The 9,459-nt window shown below is 35.0% G+C and overlaps 2 protein-coding genes across 2 annotated transcripts in view; one reads left to right on the top strand and one right to left on the bottom strand.

Moving 5' to 3' along the window:
- The window catches only part of AdamTS-A (ADAM metallopeptidase with thrombospondin type 1 motif A), a 991,514-nt gene that overhangs the window by 90,729 nt on the left and 891,326 nt on the right, over positions 1 to 9,459 (bottom strand). The gene's annotated exons all lie outside the window — the stretch shown is intronic.
- LOC138707431 (Krueppel-like factor 1) overlaps positions 1 to 9,459 on the top strand; it is a 132,011-nt gene that overhangs the window by 104,889 nt on the left and 17,663 nt on the right. The window lies entirely within an intron of this gene.

Below are 9,459 nucleotides of genomic sequence, written 5' to 3'. Positions count from 1 at the left end.
AAGCAAAATTGTATTAAGGGGAGTTGGTCATTATCGCATGCAAAATAATGGTAAAAATAGCCTCTCTTCAAGCAGTCATAAATATAATACTATTTATCACAGCTCTTTCATTTTTTAGTGATATATGTATACACATTAAGCTTTGAAATGAAAAAAAAGTGGTTACTCTAGAGTAAATCTTTATCCTTAAATTAATTTTTTTTTAATTAAGCACAATTTTTTTTTATAAATCCACTACATGTCTGTGATTAGGTACATTCTATTCACTTATTGTAGCACATACTGAATTGAAAATTTGACCACTTACTGCTAATAGATACTAAAACATGCCCTACTAAAATTATTCATGTATCTGTAATATTATGGGCATAGGGCTTATAGCAATCATCACCGTCAATAAATTAAAAAGGAATTAAAGATTAGTATAAGCCGTATGCCCATAATATTACAGATATTTTAATAATTTTAGTATGGTATTTTTTAGTATCTATTATCAGTAAGTGGCCAAAATTTTAATTCAATGTGTGCTATGATAAGTGAATAGAGTGTACCTAATCACAGGTATGTAGTGAATTTATATAAAAAATATGATTAAATTCAAAAATTAATTTAAGGGTAAGATTTACACTAGATTAACCATTCTTCTTTCATTTTAAAGCTTAATGTGTATACATATATCACTAAAAAAATTAAAGAGCTGTGATAAATAGTATTACAATTCTGACCGCTTGAAGATAGGCTATTTTTACCATTACTTTGAATGCGATAACGTCCATTTCCCCTTAAACTTTTTTGTTTCAATTATCTCAAAGAATAACTCCCTGAAATTAATGACATTACTTACGATTCAACCTGTATACCAGGTGAGTCAGCTGCCCCTTATTTACACGAAGTTATACAATCCCGTACATTATCTTTCGATTCGTAGGAACAGAACTCATGTCTAAAATGCAAAATGAAGTTTAGTGTTTGTGTCATATTGGATCAGGTGATCCAAGACGTGTAGCTAATAATGATTTACCAATTCGGGTCTCACACTAAGTGTGTTATTTAATGCTCTCCTTTTAAGGGTATATGTGCGTAAACGACCACAAATATTATCAGAAAATGCAGGCTCTATATTTCTAAAGATTTTCAAGAAAATGAACTCACAATTGGACAAAAATTACAAGGTACCACAATAAGACTTATTATAACTTAAATATATGAAAAAGTATAAAAAAAGTTAACTAATAATATTTTTCAAACCAGTTTTACCTGAGTATTAAAGAAATTCTGCAGTTACATCATTTGGTAACCACAACATTGTTATGGTCTCTCTGACAACTTTAATATTTTTCCTGCATGTAATAAACAATTATTTCTGAAAAGTAGACTACTCTCAGACCTGTAGAGTTGTTTATTTTTGATACAGTTAATTCTTTATTCGTTCTATATAACATATATTAAAATTTACATAATGTTCTATGACCTAATTTTTCTATTTTCAAAGAAATGGGCATTATTGTAGTCTACCTTCTACATAAATGCATGTTAAATCAGTGTACAAAATTTCAGAATTCTGCCTCTAATTGTTGTGAAGTTATGAAATATGTGTGACATTTTTCAAATTTTGAAAAATTTAATATAAAGTAAAAAGTGAATTTTTTTAAATATTATCAGTAACCTTTTTTATACTTTTATCAGATATTTAAGTTCTAATAAGTCTTGTAGTGGTACATTGCAATTTTTGTTCAATTGTGAGTTCATTTCCTTATAAAATTTTAGAAATTTAGAGCCTGCATTTTCTGATAATATTTGTGGTCGTTCACGTACATATGCCCTTAAAACCCCGGAATATTGCGCATACTTCTTCCTCATACATTCTATGCCAGCGATGTCATAAATGTAGGCCTACTAGCATTTCAGACAATACATATAGGCCTACTATAAAATGTTTATACTTTGAACACAAACATCTTACATTTTTATTTTTTTCAGAGGTGTTTACTTCATTAACATTTTAAAACCAATAAAGTTTTTAATATCAGCTGCTGCTCCAAACCTTTCTTGGTAACCAGATAAAATGCAGAATTGTCTATTTTAAATTAAGAAATTATTTTTCCTAGAGGTATGCAAATTTCACTACCAACCATGTGTTGAAATCTCTTAGAAACAGGCACCGCAATTTCGTAGGCATGCTATAAAATACAAGTGTGCTTAATACCGAGTGCTCAATCATATTTTTCCACCCATTGTTACTGAGAAGAAACATATGATTGATGACTCGGTACTTAATAATAAGGGACAAGTGAATCTCACTGTGTGTAAATATGTTATGCATGTTGACTGCGATCTCGTCATTGTATGAATTCGTGAGAAATGAAAATATTTATGTTGCTGAATTTTTTAAGTATTTTGGTTCAATATTTCCTTCTTCTTTTGTATATAAATTATATGCTTAAATTATTAAATTTGCTGATTTTCTTTCATGCACACTATGGGACTTCACAAATTCAGTGTAAATCTCACTATAGCTTCTTTGGTATTTCGCAAATAATACTGTAGCTTCTACTGTAGTTTGACACCAAATGATTATTGTCAGTGTTATATTAGTCTATAACTTGCAAATAAATTTACAAGAACTTGCAAAATTACTGTTTACAACAGCGAAATCTTTCGAGACAAACCAAGTTCACTCGCTTCTGTTCGGCCGGTTTCCTAGCATTTTAAGCTTCGTGCACCAGTACGCTTGTTGACAAGTTTGGTAGACAAACTCCAAAGCATAAAGCTAGGTGTGCCAACTTTAACGCTACTTACCGGCCGGTAAACTTGCCAAGTGAAATATAAAACATTAATTACCTTACAAATGAGAGGCGAATAGCTTGCTTTTCCCAATTGAAGTGGCTGCCCTAAATGCTCTTGCTTCATCTTCAACATCTCTCTTGAAGCGACGATAATTTGGCCTGTTCGATGTTGCTTCTGGTACATCTACGGAGAATAATAAGTACTTAGTTTATGTGTTGACTTCATAGCCCCGCTCTCGTAGCTAGAGTGTAGGTCATTCATTATCTCGTGAAACCAAAAGTTTGTGTGCAACCTAGCATGTAGTAAGAATCTTATGGTGGGAGTAAGTGAGTTCGCTTGCTACAAGTAGAAGTGTAGGGAGGGAGGGAAGCTTTTTAGTCCAGTTTCTTCCTCCCCTGACGCGTAGGTAGGTTTCAGAGATACCGAATAGCCTATACAGGTTATTTAATTCGGCGAGCTCAGGTTAAATTCCGGCCTTGACTGGAATAACACTTCTGGGCTAAAAGATCTACCATTTCCCTGAGTTTATAAATTTCACTAAACAATAAAATTTATTTCGTTCTATTTTTCCCTTCAATAACATTCAATCTCAACAAAAGATAGGTCACTTACACGATCACAAAATTGTAGGTCAGATATTTTTGAACGCCAGTTATTGAAAGAATTTCTTGCAATATAAAATAATTTCAAGTGACATATGCATATGTTCAAGTGATGTGATGGTGTTCAGTGGTATTAGTCGTTTACAGAACACAGTTACATTAAGTGATTTAAATAATTTATCGCGTAGTAATAAAGAAAATGATGGTGGTGTTTACTGAATTAAAGCCTATTTAAAGTACTGCACTAATCAACGACTCTATTGTTTAACGGCCTGAGCAATAGCCTCGTGCCAAACGCGTCATGTGATGCGAATTGAGAGCTGATTCGACTCATCAGACGGGATGCAATTTTGTCACGAAATTTCGACCAGTGCATAAAATCGGTACCCATCCGATATCATAATGAATTTGGGGAGCTATACTGCATAGCAATAGCAGTTGTATTAGTAGTGCAGCAAGATGGAAATAAAAAAAAAATACATGCACGTGGAAAGAGAAAGTGGCGCGCTTGGCAAGCAATGAGCAGTGTGGGTGCAAGTTGCTTGAAGAGACATTCTATCTCTTACTGATGTGAGACAGTATTTTTCACAACGCGTTCCAATTCTTACGTCACTCGGGTATCAGTTAGATAATGCTTGTAGAGGCCTATCTAAGAGTATGATTAATTTTCAAGAGTAAAAATATTCCGTGATAATGTTGTGTGCAAGTGAACATACACATCTAACTAAACGACATTTCATACAAGTTGAGAGGATGCGAAGGCATTTCTTTCCCCTTCTACTTGCCCAGAGTCCGTCAGTAACAGAACGGTAGCTGTTACCTCTTATGCCTGCACCCCCCAAGTTGTACACACAAGAAAATAAAATATTAAATAAAGTACATAAGTGAATATGAAATAGAGTGACACAAGTTTGACAATTACATGTTTGTGTGTATTTTAGTGTCGTTCTTATAGTATTTCCAACTAATAATAAATTAAATTAAGAAATATTAGTTTGTATTGTCAGGTGGGAGTGACACAGTGCAGATTGTCCCATTGTGTATGCTGTAGAGTGGCAACTAGTGGTGGAGAAAACATTTATCTTCTGCTCTCAGTAGCTTTCTAATGTGCCAGTTGATATAAACAGCAATAAAATGAAATATTAACACTTAGTATAGGCTTTCGAAATATAGATTACCGGTAAACATTTTCAATAATAAAATTTTGTCACTGTGTTGAAAGTTAATTAGTCGAACGTTAGTAAGATGGACAGTAGCAGCTTCCCCTTCACTGATGGTAGAGAGTGCGAGTAGAGAGGCAAGCCTGTCAACCTAACTGAAATGGGGTTTAGCAGTGGAAGGATAACAATTCAAAATGAGGATGTCCCAATTGCTATGAATTTCTGGTAATGGTTCCAAATCATTAGAAGAGTGAGGCTAGATGGAACTGACCAATGTCAGAGCGTAGGAGGAGCTTTACAGGAACTAATATTCACCTAAGATTGGCAGCAGCGCTCTGTCCTCCATCCAGGTGGTCCAGTTTCGATCCCTGGCCAGGTGGACAAAGTAAACGTTTCATTTTCTCGGGGTACTCCTCTTTCCTTCTATCATTCCACTAACACTCTCCACCTTTCCCTAATTTCATCTATTATCTACAATATTAAAAGTTGGCTGAGGTGCGAAGTGTTGTCGTTTACATATGGACTGGCTCTATCAGGGACTGAGACAGAATGTCCCAATTTTTAGCATCGGATTCGCGAATGCCCCTAAACCACCTGTCGGATTTGGACAACCATCATATACAGAGTGTCTCAGGAGGAATATAAAATACTTCAGGAAATTGTAGTTTGGTTGATTGATTTAACCTGATAGTCCAACGGTTGTGAAGAAATTCAAAGGAGAAATACTGAAACGTCTTGCTGTTCCGTGTACTATACTTGACGCGTTACCTCAGATCTTTTGCACACAGCAGCATTTGAGCACCGTCACGCCAGCGCAACACACAGAACTAAATATATGTTCACTTTACATTTAATTAGTGTATTCGCATAGTCGATATGCAGACATGCTTTTTGTTTAAGAATTTTAAGATGGCAATGCTTTGGTTGCTGTTGAGGAATACAGACGACGATGTTTTCCAAATTGAAGGGTTCCATCTTCCTGTGTGTTTTCCGTGTTTACCTGAGGTTATCTGAAACTGGCAAGCTGCAAAGTGTTTCATTTAGATCGGAAAGAGAACCGGTATCGATACCAGACAATTCATGATATCCATAAGGAGGACAATTTGTCTTGTGTAATTATTTTATTCTCTTATTGAGTTTGCACTTAATTGTGAATTGAACTTAATGGCACAACACAAGACGCGACACTTTCAATATTGTATCACATCACAATGTTATAAAACTTAGAAATGCGTCTATAATGCCTCTCTCCATTTAAAAGTTCGCCCATCAATAACTTGCCAACCGTTACATTTCGGACAAAGTTATATTGACATGTCTCAGCTTTTTGTCCAAAATCCACTCGTTTAATTTGAATTACATTTATGCATTACTTTTGAAAAATCTTGTATAGGCCTACATTTGTACATTATTTATGATTGGTGATCTGAGATGGCAGCACTTATTTTATCTGTCATCTGAGTATCTTTCATTCATATATTTCTCCACCTTCTCAGCTAGTCGCTGTAATTAGAAATTGATAACCAGGGGCCGTATTCATAGACATTCTTAGCGCGGGCCTCCGGTGGATGATCAGCGAACTAACGTTTTCCGTATTCATAAACCAGTGTTAGCGATATGATATGATATAAATCCTGTACAAGTAACCGTTCGATAGCCGGAGCTAGTTTAGCACGCTCGTAGCGCGGGCTACCCAAATGTGTATGAATAGCACCCCAAGAGTTTTCTTGGCGCATAATTAAGTCGGTGCGTTCTTGGATCAAGACTGTGCTGTGCACAGATGTTCTCAGTCTTTAAATTTATGTTTCTCCAGCATTTGTTATAATATGTAGTTGAACAAACAATTGTTTTATTTATGAAAAATGAATATAATTTGACTGTGATAACGTGTAATCATTAATATATAATTAATCAGAGAGTTAAAAAAAATAAATTATATGTGAAAAAATAACTTATGATATGGATCACGGCTATGATCCACGCGACCACTAACGTTGCATTTGAGCGCGCGACTATTGGAGGATTAAAATCCATGACACAGAGAAAAAAATTTTTGGATATTAAAGTTACTACTCGTATGACATTGAAAATGTATTATTATAATTAATCAGTTCCTAATCATGGTTTTAAAGGAAATTATACCTATTGGCCTGCGATTCTAGAACTTCGCGTCAAGGACAAAAGGAAAACAAAAGAATCCTGTAGTTTGCCAGTTTTTTCCTTAGAATTGTCGTAATGTCTTTAAAACACGTGAAACTTATACAATGTCGAGGAAAGTTATTTCCTACGATTTAAGCCGGGACTCTCGTCTAAAAAATGAGCTGAAAATAGAAAACAGAAATCATCTGTGTAATTCACAACGCATCGCTTAGATATAAAAGTCAAATCTTACAATCAAAGACGTGGTAGGGATCGAAAGCATCAATTTTCAGATAACTGATGGACATTCAGGACCCATGCAAGAGTGTGCTGGGACATGGCGGCAATTCAGAGCGGGGATAATCCTTCAGGTCTCAGCATTTCCTCATTCCATGGCACAGAATGCTGGCTAATTCCCAAAGGTCACATCTGGTTGACCTTTATGAGGTTCAAAAACAAATTCATGATTATGAACTAACAACTTGTCAGATCAACGAACTGTCTGTCTTCCCAAGGATTTTCGAACTCCATAATTTTGGCTTTCCTAAACCTGCACTGTGAAACTGCGAAGAAACGGGGTTGGAACGACATACGAAACACCATCCCGACAACAGTCATACATTTGACTCCACTGCCATCGCTTCTGCACGGCTTGAAATCCTGTACACCTCACTGCTGGAATACTAAGCAGAAATAAATGCCTTACTTATTTACTTAGTATCCAGGAACATTTTGTGCAATAATTTTTAGCAACGTGTTGAGAGTATAAGACAGCGGTCATCAGCACAGTGCACCCTCGGGCTAGCATCTCTTACCCGCGGATAAGAGACTGCACTATCGTGCATCCGTGACTGCTAACGGGTATGCTTCCTCCATATCCTTTCTACACGACGGTGCATATTCAGATACACTGCTTACCCATTACCCATTTAAGCGAATGCTGTCGACCACTGTTGTAAGGGATGACAAAAGTATGGTCTAAGGTTATCCCCACCTCCTTGGTAATAGTTCTGTATTCCAGGGTGCAAAGATGAGATTATTATCATTCCTTCAAAATCTCTCTGAATTAGTTTTTCATGAATAATTATAATTTAAGTATTCAAAGGTAATCTTTCACTTTGAGATGACAGTCGTAATTTTCTATGGGTCAGAGTGTCAATTTCACTCGAGAGATGGTGCAAGTATCAATCTTCTCATATGCGCGCGATAATTTGTTTGTACTGTTTCACAAACAAGGGAAATTCATGAAAAAGGTGTCAAAAGAGACGAAATTATTTATTTTAAAAGAGCCAGGGGCAAAGTAAAATATTTTGTTCTATGAATTTAGTGAGACTAAAATAAAAGGCAAAGTAAGACGCTGGATTGAAATTTTATAACGTTATGGATGCTATCACAAAGTGAATTGATCTACGGGTACATACTGAAGACTTTGATATTCCATGCATCTATCTTATGCTATTATGAGTGCCATTACCCAGACCATGAACTCATGTTTAGCTGATAATGATTTATTTCGATTCGTTTGATGTCCTAATATATGTCCAATGCCAGTGGAAAGTCTTTTTTCTTCAAATTCGCAAAATGTTGATTGTACCGAAATCTTTAGTTAAAATGAAAATGTAGTCTTCCTTTCTTTACAAACATATTCTCATTAACTTTATCACCATTTTCACTCCTACTAGAGCACATACTGTATCTCACTCAACTATTTCCTTAAATTACACACAAATATCACATGTAATAGATGTTATCAGCATTTCTTCCGTTCTAGAGAAATCTATGCAAATTGTAACTAACTAAAACTAATATTTCTCTGAAACAGAACAATGAAAAGTCACCTGTACAATTGTAAATTTGGGGCAGTAAACTAAAAGTGCACAAGAAACGTTTGCAGAACTAGGTTTTCCAGATGGGTTTTGTAAAAATTATGGAATCTTCTTATTTTTAGACATAAATTAAGTAAATCTGCAATTTTAGATATTTTAAATTTATTGATCTTTTTTTATGAAAATTAAAGATCAGATTCATAAAAAAATATAATCTTCAGATTTACCTTGGTTTGCTTGTTTTTATTTCTCTTTACAGTAGGTGACACATCATGATTTACAGCATTATAGAAATCTTGATAGTCCACATTTGAATTGTCACAGACATGCAATTCTAATTTCATTAAAACAGTGGAGCATCTGTTTCTGCTATTTAACCATTTATGGTTCATTGTGATTTTCAGAGGGGTTATTCCGCGTGGGCACAAGCCAAAAAATTATACACATCTTCTCACGTCTATAAATAAAGACTATTTTTGCACGACTTGATTCTTTCCCGGCGTTGGATATAGAAAAATTATTTTCGAGTTCTCAGCCAGATGAGATGAATTGTTGCTTCAAAGATTTCTATGACTAGCTCTGCCATCTTCTTCAGGGATTGAAGTGCCGTGGAACCATGTCTAGCCGTTATATTATATTCCATGCATATACCGGCTAGACATGGTCCCACAGCACGTCAATCCCTGAAGAAGATAGCAGCTAAGTCATCGAAAGCTTGGAAGCAACTATCCAAATCACCTGGCTTAAAACCCGAGGAGAATCATTCCACTTTTTTATGGAGAATTCTCATTATTAGATCTTCTCTTCCGTAAACATTTAAACGGTATAATTAAAACATCGAATATTTTGGATTTACTACTTATTACTTAAATAACGGACATAAAAACACATTTTCAATCCAAGTAAATATTCAGATTTCCGCTTTCCCATGACGTTATTAACGAG

The sequence above is a fragment of the Periplaneta americana genome, chromosome 10 (assembly GCF_040183065.1).
Source record: "Periplaneta americana isolate PAMFEO1 chromosome 10, P.americana_PAMFEO1_priV1, whole genome shotgun sequence".
NCBI classification, from domain to species: domain Eukaryota; kingdom Metazoa; phylum Arthropoda; class Insecta; order Blattodea; family Blattidae; genus Periplaneta; species Periplaneta americana.
The sequence above is the reverse complement of the archived record's forward strand: the minus strand, read 5'-3'. Positions and strand labels throughout refer to the sequence as shown.